This window comes from Molothrus aeneus, unplaced genomic scaffold (genome assembly GCF_037042795.1).
Source record: "Molothrus aeneus isolate 106 unplaced genomic scaffold, BPBGC_Maene_1.0 scaffold_36, whole genome shotgun sequence".
NCBI classification, from domain to species: Eukaryota; Metazoa; Chordata; class Aves; order Passeriformes; family Icteridae; genus Molothrus; species Molothrus aeneus.
Genome location: NW_027099027.1, coordinates 1186517 through 1200928, shown reverse-complemented (window position 1 = coordinate 1200928; position 14412 = coordinate 1186517). Strand labels below are relative to the sequence as shown.

The window sequence follows — 14412 nt, the reverse complement described above, 5'->3', positions numbered from 1 at the left end:
TTGGTGGGGAGGAGGAGGAGATGTATTTGTGAAGTTTTCATTTTCCTTGTGTGTTTCTTTTTTTTTTGTCTTTTTTCCTTTCCCTTGTAGTTTAGTTAATAATTTTTTTTTCCTAAGTGGGAGCCTGCTGTGCTTATTCCTGGTCCCATCTCACAGCAGAAACCAGGGAGAGGGTATTCTCATAGGGGCACTGGCATTGTGCCAGTGTCAAACCATGACACAGTGTAGGGGGTTGTGCTGCTTAAGGGGGAGCCAGGGGCTGCCTCAGCAGTTCCTACTCTCATCTGGTCATTTGGGTTGGCCTTGACATCCCAAGTATGGCTTTGTCAGCCTGAGACGCAGAAGAGGGGTTTCATTCTTCACTTCCATGTATCCACAAGCCCTGGTTTTGACAATAATTCAGAAATTTGGGGAAGAACGGACAAATGAATTAAACAGTGTGGCCAAGCAGATGCAGAGACAAGGAGATGAGCAGCAGGGTGCTGGAAAGGAGCCCTGCTCTGAGGCTGATCCACTCCTCTGTGCCCCTCGGCAAGGTGGGGAAGGGGCTGTAAAGCCCCGTTTGAGCTGGAAGCACGAAGCAACTGCAGTTCCCCCCATCTTCCGAGGGCAGAGAGAAGCGAGCACGGCGCGGAATTGCAAAGCACAGCCCTGCAGCCCCGCGCTGCCCTCTCGCTCTTTCTCCATGCGCGCAGCCCAGCGGTGGCCACAGGGCAGGGTGACCCCGCCGCCCGCGGCCGCCCGCACCCGGCACGGGCGGCGATCTCCAGCCCCCCGCAGCATCTGGGGCTCAGGCTGCCTCTTGCCGGGCACCTCATCGCTCTCCATCCATGGTGCTGCTCCGGGATGAGCCTGCGGCCGCCCAGAGCAGCATCTGCCCGCGGCAGGAGCAGCGCTGCCGGCCCCGGGCTGCGAGCGGGCGGCCCCGGCCGATGCTTCCCGAGCGGCTGCAGGCGCCTGTCGTGAGAAAGGAATGTTCTTCCTGTCCCGCCCCGTCCCCTTTCAGAGCCCTGCGTTTCCCAGCCGGCCGTAGGATTCCCTTCCCAATATATTCTTCCCTTCAGCTCTATGTCACTATTTCAGGGGTTTCTCCAGCCTGTAGTAACATAGTCAGTCTTTATGCTGGCTTAGGGGAAACATTTCCCTGCAAGACCCAGAGCTTGAGCTCATCTCCTTGCCCCAGTGAGGGATTCACCTGCAAAGTGCACACAGACGCCTCTGTGACTTTTTTGGATGCAGCTCTTGGAAGAGGCTGCCCAGAGAAGCTGTGGCTGCCCCGGATCCCTGGGAGTGTCCAAGGCCAGGCTGGAAGGAGCTTGGAGCAATAGGACAGTGGAAGGCGGTGGAATGAATGATCTTTAGTGTCCCTTCCCACCCAAACCACTCTGGGATTCTGTGATTTGTCTCTGCTTAGGCATGTCCATGCGGACACCTGAGACTTGGGCTTTCATGCCACCCTTTCCCACTGGAGTGGCAGGAAATGGGCTGGCTTGGTGGTCTTTTGAGTGCTGCTGAAATCCAGACACAGCAGCCCTCACCCTGAAGAAAGGCAAGGCTGTTCCATTTTCTTGTTACTGCTGCCAGATTTTGGAGCCTCATTCTCTGCAGCCAGAAGAAGAAACACTTCACCCACTGAGTGGCCAGCACGGAGGGAAGGAGAGCAGCTGTGTGCTGGTGCCTGTCCTCTGCAAGGGGACACACTGGCACCCTGCCCCAGTCCTTGTGAGCCAGTCCCTGGAGAGCTGCTCTGGCCATTGCCACAAGCTCCTGGAGCTTGGTCCAAGGTTTGTTGCAGTGCAATGGATGGCTAGATGATGGCTTAATAAACTGAAGACCTAAGAAGAATTAAAAAAAAATAAATTAGGAAATAAAGAAGAAACAAGAAGCATAAGAAGGGTTTAGGCCAGAGAAGTGATCTTTCCAAAGCTGGGCAAGGAAAGCTTCTTGATTCTGCAGGATCTTAGACTTGTGGATGATAAATGCATTTTTGTTTGGTTCAATTCTGATTTTTGCTGTCAGCATGTGATGATTTTTAACCAAAAATATGCCAGAAACTGAGCTGCACTTTTGCTATCCTGCACAGGCTCCCCCCAAATCCTCTCTACAACATCACTCTGAGCTCTCAGTAGTGCTGTTTTAGGCATAGAAACATTTGGTAAGTGCAGGTGCTGACAAAAACAGTGGGGAAGTCACAGGCTAGGCTCCAACAACTTGAAAGCTCTGTTTTACAGTGATCACAGTGACCTTCCATGGGTGAGAGAGAGGAGGTTTGAACCTCTTCAAAACATCCACTCCACCTGCAGTTTCCCAAAGAGGAAGATCTTCCCTGGGAGCCTCGCACAGGGTGAAACACTCTCACTGCAGCTGAGGGCAGAGGTTGTGTTTAAACAGGAGGGTGAGGAGCAGGCTCACTCAGCCATCCCATGTGCATGAAAAGCAGCTCCAGAGCTTCTGGTCTGATTTTTCAGCAGCTCACAGGGCCATGGAGTTGCTGGATGTGTTTTTGTGACCCCCCTCACCCAGAGCATGAGCCCTCTGCTCATTTGGCAGAGAGACCAAGTGACCAAGGCATCTGGTGGATCTTCAGGGTGAGCTTTGAGAGCAAAGCCCTTGGACACACACACACACAGAGGTGGTGCCTGCCAGCAAAAACCTTGGATTTTTTTCAGTATGGGAAGATACATCTCAGGATTGGCTCATTCCCACAACCTCAGCACAAACTCAGAGCAACACAGGGGAGTACTCTGAAAAGAATGGGCCTTGCATTTTGGACACCTCTCCAAGCCCATGTGAAGGATTCCCTGGGAATGTACTCCTGGCTCCATCCATACTGACTGCACAGTCACTCCTGGCATTGCCACAGCTTGCTTTGTCCAAGTGTGGGTGGCTGTGGCTTTTGTGTCCCAAAGGGGACAGTCCTCCACTTCATAGCTGTGTTTTCTTCACTGAGCGGATTATTTGCTTCACTCCTGAGGTGAAAACCAGTGTGCATAGAAAACAGGCAAAATTGGTTTGGGGAATAAAATCAGGGAATGATGGGGTGGAAAACTGGCAAAAATAGGCAGAAAACTGGCCTGGCAGTATCAATGTAATTCTTAGGGCTAAGAACCAGCAGGTGACAAACAGGTGCCGTTTTTCTGGGATAAAAGGATCCGTGCCACTTCAAATAGCATAAAAAACTTGCCTGTGGCTGGGTCTCCATGGGCTGTGCCTCTCTCCCTTGAAGCCATCCATGCGGGAGTCTGACAGCACCAAGGGCAGTCCCAGGTGTCCCTGTGCCTCGTGTCACTGTCCTTGGCGGGCCAGCTGTCCCCTTTGTGGCCTGGCATGTGGCACGGGGGGCTCAGAGCCCGGCAGGGCCGCGCAGCCGCAGCAGCAGGGCTCCCACCGCCCAGTCCTGGAACGCTTTGTCCTTGGCTGCCGCTCTCGGTGCGCGGACAAAGACCTACGAGCCAACAGGAATCATCCTTTGGAGTCTGCAATGACAGCATGGAGAAACACTGATGGGATCATTTAATAAAATCCACACTGTTTCCTTGGGGAAGCTGAATAAACAGCGCTATCAGGAGCTGCCTCAGCCAGCCCTTGAAGGCCAGCAGTGCGTGCTGCTGGGATCGTGCTCCTTGCACGCGGAGGGAGGCAGGGAGCTGGATCCAAGGGCTCATTAATCAAACGGGAGTTTGCCTCTGCTTTGGCCCACATGGAAGCCGGGATGCTGCACAAACACACCCTTCCCTTTGGCCGTGAGCTGGCCACCTCCTCAGGCCAGCTGCAGGTGAGGGATGCACAGAGGAATGTGTGACGCCTCTTGTTTGCATTCCCCCTCACATCCAGGGAGGAGCCCGGGTCCCTCTGTGCCTGGTCCTGGCTGAGAATCCCCCTTGCTGCTCTTTCTGTGGAGAGCAGCTCAGTTAATCCGTGCCAGCTTCTTCTCCTCCTGCCCACTGTTGTCTGGGGACTGCCAACCCCCCGTCCCTGCTTGACACGTTTGAAGTAAGGCTGGGTGTGGACGTGTTCATGGAATCACAGAATCCCCAAATGGTTCAGGCTGGAAAGGATCTTAAAGCTCATCCAGTCCCACCCCCTGCCACAGGACACCTTCCAGCATCCCAGATTGCTCCAAGCCCATCCAGCCTGGCATGGAACATTTCCAGGGATGGGGCAGCCACAACATCCACACCCACAAATATTAATGAATGTTGGACTTGAGCCAGCACCTAAATCCATTCCTCCTTTGTTAATCTGATCCTAAGATGCATTATGATCCAGGGGAATCAAGGAGTTCTCAATGCCTACCCTTGTATCTCCGTTCTTGGAGTCATGTCACTGAGAATTTCAGTGTTTGCTTAAGAACTTTTCTCAGATAAGGTGAGAAGCCTGAGATCACTTTCAAGACTCAAAATTTTGCTCTCAAGAAAATTAGCTTTTAAAAAATGCCGTGGTTTGAGCCAGTGTCACAGTTTCAGGGAGTTTCAGGTGAGAAGTCCACAGCCCCATCAGTGCCAAGCCTTCCCTTCTAAGAACATCTTCCCCCCCTTTTCCTCCTTTCCCACCTTAAAGAAGAAGCTGAGGAAGCTGGAGCCAGTGCTGCCGTTGCCATCACTGCTTCTGGAATTTCCTTGGCAAGTGTGGCTTTTCTCCCATTTCTGTCCCTGCTGACTTCATCCTTTCAGCCCCTCTCCTACTTCTGGAGGTCTTGGTGGGCTCCATCCTCCAAAACCTCAACTGGCCTTTTAGGAAATCTAACATTTCTTCCTGTGAGTCCTCCGTTGAAAGCTTGTGGCCATTGCACCTTTCAGTGAGGCCAAAAACCTCAATTTATATCACTTCAACTTATTTCTGACTCCCACAATTAGTTAATCTTGCGTTGATGACTGCCCATTCTGAATCATGGGTCTGGTGCTGGGACATTCAGTGCATTCAGACCAAGGGGGCTCCTGACTTTCCTTAGTCTTTGGGTTTGGGCTCTGTCCTGGTGCAGTTTTCATCAGATTTGGACCAGAGGGTGCTGGACACTGGAACAGACTCCCCAGGGAATGGCCACAGCCCCTGTGAATTCAAGGAATGTTTGGACAAGGCTCTCAGACCTGTGGTGGGATGTCCTGCGCAGGGCCATGAGTCAGACTCATGATCCCTGTGAGTCCCTTCCAGCTCAGGATATTCTTGGATTTGTTGGAGTCAGTCATGGATATGGACAAGACACCTCAGGGTGGATCCCTTTCTCTGCTCTCTGCTATTCTGCTCTTTCCTGGCAATCTCCAAGAAAATTGCTCTGCACTAATCTTTTTTTATCAATTGCAGCAGCTTGCTGGGCTTTCTTCTAAATCTTCCAGATGTCTTTGATCAGCCATGCAAAACACTTTTCATTTTCTCCTGAACTTTGCTTTTCTCTTGAATAAAAAGTGCACCAGGCTTGCTTAAGAGGTTTTCTTGAGACAGTACCACTTTCCTTTCTATCTTATGGACCGTGTTTTGCCTTTTAATTTCACCAACGTGACACCTTGGTTGGACAGGGCCGGGTGATTTCCTCATTTGGATCCAGTGGGGCTGGGATTTCCAGCCCTAAACTCCTTGGACTCTGGCACCAAAAATCGATCATAACATCACACAGCAGCTTCTCCCTTTTAAACTTTCTCTGAAATAACCAAAACAGCTCTTAAAATTCCTTTCGCTTACAGCTTACACTGTGGCATGAGTGTCTCATATCTCGCGACCCCTCCCGAGACCCCTCTTAGGACCCATCCGCACCCCCCAGGTCCCCCCACAGTGCCCCAGGACCCCTCCCCAGACCCCCCAAACCCCCGGACCCCTCCCCAAAGCCCCCCCAGACCCACCCGGACCCTCCCCCGCCCCCCCCGATCCCCTCTCAGGCCCCTCCCGCTCCTGTCCCGAGCCCGGGGGGTCCCGGCGGCGGTGGGGAAGGGGGCGCCGCTTCTGGCTCCCTTCTGATTGGCTGGGACGGCGAGTGGGAGGCGGGCCTTGCTGAGGGGAGCCGCGCCGTGATTGGTTAGTTCAGGGACGTGCAGCGCGCTGATTGGTTGGTTCGGGGCGGGGCGCGCCGCTATTGCTGGGAGCCCGCACACGCGGTGGAGGCGCGAGATTCTGAGGGAGAGCGGAGCTGACGTGAGGCTGGGGGCAAACTGGGGGGGTTTGGGGCGGGTCTGAGGGGAAATTGGGGATTTTTAGGGGCATCGACGGGAAACACGAGGGTGTGCGGTGGGTTTGGGGGGAATGAGGGGGTCTGAGGGGGCTTTGGTGGGTCTGAGGGGGCTTTAGGGAGCTTTGGGGGGAGCTTGAGAGCGTCTGGAGCGTTCTCAGATGGGTTTAGGGGGAACTGAGGGGAATTGGGAGAGTCTGAGGGGATTTTGGGGGATTGCGAGAGGATCTGGGCCGTTCTGAGGTGGGTCTGGGGAATTTCGAGGAGTCTGAGGCGATTTCATGAGGTTTGGGGGGATTGAGGCGTCTGAGGGGGATTTGGGGCAGTTTGATGGATTTGGGGGCGTCTCAGGTGGGTCTGGGGTGAATTCTGGGGAGAACTGGGGGGGGTTGAGGGTCCTGGGGAGGTTTTTGGGGTCCTGGGGAGGGTTTGGGGGTCCAGAGAGGTTCTGGGCCAACACTGGGGGAGCTCTGGGGGGTTTGGGGTTCCTGGCGGGGTCCTGGGGGAGATTTGGGGGTCCCGGGGGGTCCCAGGCCCACCCTGAACCGGGGTCTGGGGGTTTCGGGGGGAGGGGGCACTGCAGGCGTTTCCCCCCCCCCCCCGCTTTTTGGGGGGTCTCCCATGGTGCCCCCTCCCCAAAAAGCTCCCAGGGCCCCCTGAAGTGGCTCCTGTTCCACCGGCCAGTGCCCCCTGATCCAGGACGGCCCCACTGAGTCTGGGGGGGTTTGTGGGGATTTTGGGGTTCTGAGAGAGTTTTTGGGGATTTCGGGGTGGCTTTTTTGGGCTTTGGGGGATTTTGTTGGGAGTTTGGGGGGAAATATTGGGGTTTTTGGGAAGAATTATTGGGTTTTGTGATGGTTATGTGATTTTGGTGGGTTTTGTTGATTTGGGGGATTTTGGATTTTTGGTGTTTTGTTGGGGTTGTGGGGGCTTTTGGGGGGAGATTTATTGAAAATTTAGTGAGCTTTTTAAATTTTGGTGAGTTCCGCTGGGATGTTTGGAGATTCCGTGGGGTTTTTGAGGGTTTTCTTGTAATTTTTGGGGATTTGTGGGGTTTTAGTGGAATTTCAGAGGGGCTTTGGGGCATTCCCTGGGTGTGGGGAAGGGCTGAGAGGCACCAAAATCTCCTTAAAAGCCCCAAAAGTCCCAATAAAACCCACAAAATCCTTTGAAATCTCTCAAAATCCCATTAAAACACTATAGAATCCCAATAAAAGCTCATAAAATCCTTTGGAATGCCAAAAACCCCAAAAATCCTGATTAAACTCCGCAAATCCACCAAAGATGTCCCCAAAACCAGAAAAATCCCACAAAATCTTCCCCAAGATCCAAAGAAATCCTGGCAACACCCAAACCTCCCCAAATCCCACAATCCCACCAAAAATCCCAAAAACCCCAAATCCCCAATTAATCCCTCTGAATGCCACCACAATTCCAATAAAATGCCCCAAAATCTCCTAAAAATCTCAATAAAACCCCAGGAATTTCTGAGAATCCCAAAAAATCCCAACAAAATCCCAGTAAAATCCCCAAAATTCAAAAAGAGCCACAAGAAATTTCAATAAACTCCCAAACACCCCCAGAAAAACTCCCCCTCAAAATGCCAAGAAAATCCCCCAAAATCCAAACCCCCAAAATCCACAAAACCAGCCACTCCCAGCCAATCCCAGTGTGATTCCAGTCGCTCTCAATGAGATCCCAGTGTAACCCAGCATGGACTCAGCTGCTCTCACTGGGATCCCAGTGTGATCCCAGTTGCTCCCAGCATAATTCCAGATGTTCCCAGTTCCTCCCATGATGATCCCAGTTGCCCCAAGAATAGTCCCAGTCCCTCCCAGCAGGGTCCCAGTTGTGCCCAGTTGCCTCCAGGGTAGATTCAGTTTCCCCCAGCATCGTCCCAGTTGCTCCCAGCATGATCCCAGCTGTTCCCAGTGTGGTTCCAGTGCCCCCAGGATGGTTACAGACACTCCCAGTATGTTTCAGTTACCTCAGAATGATCCCAGTCTTGCCCAGTTCCTCCCAGTTTCCTCTAGCATCATCCCAGTTTCCATCTGTTGCTCAAAGGGTGGCCCCAGTTGCTCCCAGGATGATCCCAGTTGCCCCAGTTGTAGTCTCAGTCCTCTCAGCATGGTTCCAGAACCTTCCAGCCGATCCCAGTTGCTCCCAGTGGGTCACATTTTCCTCCCAACATGGGCCCAGTAGCTCCCATTAAGCCCCAGTCGGGTTCCATTCACGCCCAGTATAATCCCAGTATGAGTGTAGCCACTCCCAGTATGATCCCAGTCCCTTGCAGTCTAATCCCAGTTGCTCCCAGTCACTCCCAGTCTGATGCCAGTGCCCCCAGTGTGATCCCAGTTGCTCCCAGCATGGGCCCAGCTGTTCCCAGTGTGCTTCCATCACTCCCCTATGGTTACAGACACTCCCAGTGTGGTCCCAGTTGGACCCAGTTGCCCCTGCTCTAGTCCCAGTCCCTCCCCAGATGATCCCAGTCCCACCCAGCATGGTCCCACTCACTCCCAGTTGTTCCCAGTGTGGTCCCAGTTCTCCCCAGCATGGTCCCAGTTGTTCCCAGTGTCGTTCCAGTCCCCCCAGTATGGTTCCAGACACTCCCAGTATATCCCAGTTGCCCCCAGCATGTCTGCAGTCATTTCCAGGCACTGCCAGTGGCCCCAGTAAGGTGTCAGTTATCCCAGTATGATCCCCAGTCATGCCCAGTAGATCCCAGTTGCCTCCAGCATGCATCCAGTCTTTCCCAGTTCCTCCAGTTTGCTTGCAGCATCATCCCAGTTTCCCTCAGTTGCTCCCAGTAGCCCAAAGTGTGATCCCAGTCGCTCCCTTTCAACCCCAATATGATCCCAGTAAGCTCCAGTTTGATCCCAGTCACATGCCAGCCCTCCCAGTGTGGTCCCAGTATAATCCCAGTTGCTTCCAGTCTCTCCCAGTATGGTCCCAGCTGCCTCCAGTGTGGTTCCAGTTGCTTCCTAGATCAGCCCAGTCAGTCCCAGTATGATGCCATTTACTGCCAGCGTGCTCCCAGTTGCTCCCAGTCAGGCCCAGTCTGGGGGATGATGTGCAGGGTGTGCTCCCAGTCACTCTCAGATCCTCCCAGTATTAGTCCAGTCCCTCCCAGTATGATCCAGAGATGAGCCCAGTGTGCTCCCAGTCCCTGCCAGTCTGAACCAGTTGTGCTCCACATGGTTCCAGTTTCTCTCTTTCACCCTCACTTTTGTTCCAGTCACTCCCAGTATCCCCCAGTGTAGCCCAGTTCCCTCCAGCATCTTTCCAGTTCCTTCCAGTATGATCCCATTTGCTCCCAAGCACTCCCAGTCAGCCTCAGTGTAGTGGCACTCACTGCCAGAATGATCCCAGTCAGCTCCAGCATGATCCCAGTTCATCCCAGTATAAGCCCAGTTGTTTCCAATCACCCCCAGCAGGCTCCCAGTCACTCCCAGTTCCTCCCAGTTGCTCCTAGCATGATCCCAATTTCTCACAGCTGCTCCATCCCAGTTCATCCCAGTATATCCCATTTGCCGCTAACGTGGTCTCAGTTGCCTCCTGCAGGCTCCTACTCTCTCCCAGTATGATCCCAGTATGATCCCCGTGTCCATCAGTGCGATCACAGTCTGCCCTGGCATGGCAGTGTGATCCCAGTATGATGTCAGTACAAACCCAGTCCCGTCCCAGCACGATACCAGTATAATATCAATAGAAACCTAGAATTGTCCCAGTCACTCCCAGTATGATGCCAGTATATTCCCAGTCACTCCCAGTACGATCCAAGTACACAGCCAGTACATCCCCAATACACTCCCAGTATGATCCCAGTACAATCCCAGTATGATGTCAGTACAAAGTCAGTACAGTCCCAGTCACTCCCAGTATGATCCCAGTACGATATCAATATAAACCCAGTACAGCCCCAGTCGCTCCCAGTACGATCCCAGTGCAGCCCAGTCGCTGGCAGAGCTGCCACTGCTGGGATCCACCAGGCCTGTGTGCGTTCCCCCCTGGCGGATGTGCCGAGAGGAGCCCCAGGGGCTGGCAGTGGCCAGGCAGGGTCCCCAGCAAGGCCCAGTTTGGATGTGCAGCCCCCAGTTTGCCCAGTTTGCCTCTCCTTTGGCCCGGGCCGGCTTCCCCCGCCCGCAGAGGCTGGGAGCAGCCGAGAGCCCCGCGCTGCCCATGCCGACCTGTCCCGGCTCCATCGCCGCTGCTGCCGCGGGCTGCGAGGGCTGCGGGAACGGGGCACCGAGGGTGTGGCTGCTGCTGGGGGAGGAGGAGGAGGGAGGGAAGGGCAGGGATGGAGGGAGCGGAGGAGGCGGGTAGAGGGGGGAGGAGGAGGAGAAGGAATGGAAGGGGCGGGATGAAAGAGGAGCAGGAGGTGGGGATAAGAAAGAGGAGGAGGGGGGATGGAAGAGGAGGAGCAGGAGGAGAGAGAGCAGTGAAGGAGGCGGGGTTAGGGGGGAGGAGGAGAGGGGGGTGGAGATAGGACAGAGGAGGAGCGGGAGGAAGAGGAAGAGGAGGGACAAAGGCGGATCAAGGCTGAGCTGCGGGAGCCATGCGGTCTCGATCCCTGCCTGAATTCGCAGCCCCCACCTGTGGGATCATCGCCCCCCCCAAGGCTCCGGTGAGCGGGCAGGGGGAGCCCGGCCTGGATATCCCGGGGGGTCCCTGGGTTGGGTTTTTGGGGGGATGTTTGGAGAATGAAGAAGTCCAAGGCTGAGCGGAAAAGGCCCCTCGGGGGGACATCGGGGGTGGCGGTGGCGGCTGCCGGCAGAGGCAGCCTGGAGGAGCAGAGCCCTGTGTCCCCCAGGAGGCCAAAGTGGGGAGGCCAGAGAGGGGGGAGCGCCGCCATTGGCGGGAGCCTCAAGAGCCTGGAGAGGGGCAGGGGGGACTCCTTGGAGCCGCTGCAGCCCAGAGCAGAGAATGAGGGGAGAAGGGAGCCCGGGAGCCCAAACAGCCCCGGCATCCCGAAATGGGGAGAGCCAAGAGGGGGGAGCTTTTGGCATTGCTGGCACTGCCAGCAGCCTGGGCAGGGCGGGCACCCAGGAGAAGGGGGACCCCCAATCCAAGCGTGACCCCAGCAGCTGGGACAGGGGGGAACCCCTGAACACCAGAGGGGAGGGACCAGGGACGGGGAACCCCTGGGAGGCTTTTCCAGGGCTGAATCTTGGTGTTTGGGAGGGTTTTCTGGAGCCCACATGGCCGGACTAGAGATGTACCTGGGCAGAGAGACCTTCAAACTCAACGTGTGTTGGCATAGATGGAACAGGAAAGCCTTATAAATATTATTGTCTGGCTTTTCATTCCAATCTTGCTTATAGTTACTATATTCTCAAAAGCTTTTGAGAATATAGAAACTATAAGCAAGATTGGAATGAAAGCAAGCTTTTAGATAGCTTAGTTACTGAACAAAAGGAAAACAATGGTGTGGCCCGACTGAAGGTAATCCTCTTCTGATGAAACAATTCCCTCTGCTTGCTGACAGGTCCAAGGGCCACAGCAGACCCTACTAGCTCAGCTGAAGGGGTCCAAAGAGGAGTTTTTAGGGTTGAAAATGTAACACAGTATGGTGATGTAATGATTCTTACAGGCTATATGTAAATGCTAAAGGATTTGTATCTTGTACTGGACTGCTTAGTGAGAAATAGAATATTCAACACAGAAGAAGATTTATTGTATTGTAACGGGAACCTTACACTCTTACACTCTTCCCCTCTTACTCTCTCACCCTCTCATCCTCTCTCCCCCTCTCTTCTCTCAGGCCTGCTCCAAGCTGTGCCTGGCAGCTCCAAGCAGGGCCCTGCACCCAGGCCCTTTGCAATAAACCCCAAGTTCCACGACCTGGCTGCAGAGATCTCTCGTCTCCGTCCGTCCCGACCGTGCTACCCCCGACGCTCCTACAAACGCGCTCATCCCTTGTTTTCCCCAAACCAGGATTGCCCATTGCCAACCCCTGGGAGGCTGCTAGGAAGAGGAAGATGCCCCGGGACACTGAGGCAGGTGAGGAGGAAGTCAGTGCCCCTTTCCCCTCTGTGCTGCTCCATCTCCCAGCCCAGCACGGCCCCCAGCTTCAGCACAGCCCTGGGGGGATCTCATTGCCCTTGCCTGTGGCACGGAGGCAAATCCCATGCTGTCCTTGTCCTTCCTCGCCCAGAGCAGGAGCTGACCATGGAGAGCAGGGAGGACAAATGCCCGCGGCAGAACCTGGTGGCAGAGGCCGTTTTGAGCGGCTCCACGGCACAGGAAGCCAACGGGGAGGAAAAGGCCCGGAGATGCCACACGAGGAGGGGCTGCAAACGCAGATGGCGGGGATGTGAGGGGGAAAGAGCCAGCCTGGGCCGGGAAGGCGGCCGGAGATGGAGCCAGAGCTCGGAGCTGGTGCTCCATGAGCAGCTCCATGATGGGGAGAAGCCCCACATGTGCGTGGAGTGTGGGAAGAGCTTCAGGTGGAACTCCGAGCTGATCAGGCACCAGAGGATCCACACTGGGGAACAGCCCTACGAGTGTGGGGAGTGTGGGAAGAGCTTCAGCCAGAGCTCCAGCCTGATCGTGCACCAGAGGATCCACACTGGGGAGAGGCCCTATGAGTGTTCCGAGTGTGGGAAGAGCTTTCAGACCAGCTCGAGTCTCTTCCAGCACTATCGGATTCACACAGAGGAGAGGCCCTTCCAATGCCCCGACTGTGGGAAGGGATTCAGGCAGAACTCCACCCTCGTCACCCACCGGCGCATCCACACAGGGGAGAAGCCCTACGAGTGTGATAAATGCAGGAAGAGGTTTCAGACCAGCTCCAGTCTCCTCCGGCACTATCGGATTCACACAGAGGAGAGGCCCTTCCAATGCCCCGAGTGTGGGAAGGGATTCAAGTACAACTCCGACCTTGTCAATCACCAGCGCATCCACACAGGGGAGAGGCCCTACGAGTGTGATAAATGCAGGGAGAGGTTTCAGACCAGCTCCAGTCTCCTCCGGCACTATCGGATTCACACAGATGAGAGGCCCTTCCAATGCCCAGACTGCAGGAAGGGATTCCAGCGCAACTGCACCCTCGTCACCCACCGGCGCATCCACACAGGGGAGGGGCCCTACGAGTGTCCCCAGTGTGGGAAGAGCTTCTCACAGAGCTCTCACTTGACCCAACACCAACGGAGGCACCGGTAAGGGAAGCCCTGCGAGTGCCCCGAGTGCGGGAAGAGCTTCGTGCGCTGCTGCAGCTCCATCCCCCACTGGAGGAGGAACTTAGGGCACAGCCCTGGTCACTCACATTCCCTGTGATCCATGTTGGGAACACACCTGGCTGTTTGTCCTTTGGTTTGGCTTTAATTTTTGCTCTTCTCAATATCTTTGCACTCCAAAAACCAAGAGGGATTGATCTGTTACCTTAAAACCACTCAAATCCCACTGAAAACAACTAAGTTTTAAGCCATAAATGCTCAATCCCACTTCAAATTTCTTGTTCCCTCCTCAAAAAAACTCAGTCCCAGGATAAACTTGCTCAATTCCACAGCCATCAGGGTGAGATGGGGTTGGAAGGAGATTGGGAGAAGTGGGATCATGTGGAGCAGTGGGATGGGGATTGTGTGGGCCTGGGTGTGTGGCATGTATTTGATAGCAAATAAAAATTTCAAGAGGTCCTGATTTCTGTCCCGTTCATTTTCACTCAATTCTGTTTACAGAGTGCCACCTTGTCAGCTGATTCAATTCCTATAAAAGTCCCATTTTTAAATCATCTAACCCAAACAGTCCAAAAACCAATATCCAAGTAAAGCCACTCACCTGTAATTAAATTTTTAAAAAATATTTTAATTGTTTTTGAGTATCTAAGGGTGATAAAGTTTAATTGTTTGGTTAAAATGTCTGAGAAATTATACTGCTGTTTGGTTTTGTGTTTTATATATTTGTAATATGAATTGTTTCACTACGGTGTGTTAGATTGTATGTTAGTTTTTTTAGATATTTTTTATCTAAAGTACATTAGTCATCGAGTTAAAACTTTCAAAAGGGATTTCTTGGTATATAATTTGTTTATTTATATGCATTGGTAATATTATAGCAACAATTGTTGTTTTTTTGGGTTGAACCATTGGAATATCGTAAGGAAGACTTGAGATTTTTATATTTCATTTTTATTATAATTTATTTAATTTTAATTATTATTTCTTTATTTATAATTCTAATTTTTTTGAGATGTGTCCTGGTTTAGGGCAAATTTGAGAGAAAACCTCCCCGGGGGCCCCTCCAGAAAGCAAAGCCAC

General features: G+C 53.5%; 1 protein-coding gene and 1 pseudogene across 1 annotated transcript in view; one reads left to right on the top strand and one right to left on the bottom strand.

Moving 5' to 3' along the window:
- LOC136570728 (uncharacterized) overlaps positions 1-14412 on the top strand; it is a 2607743-nt pseudogene that overhangs the window by 1428581 nt on the left and 1164750 nt on the right.
- Positions 1-14412, bottom strand: part of LOC136570729 (uncharacterized) — a 2347277-nt gene that overhangs the window by 1280360 nt on the left and 1052505 nt on the right.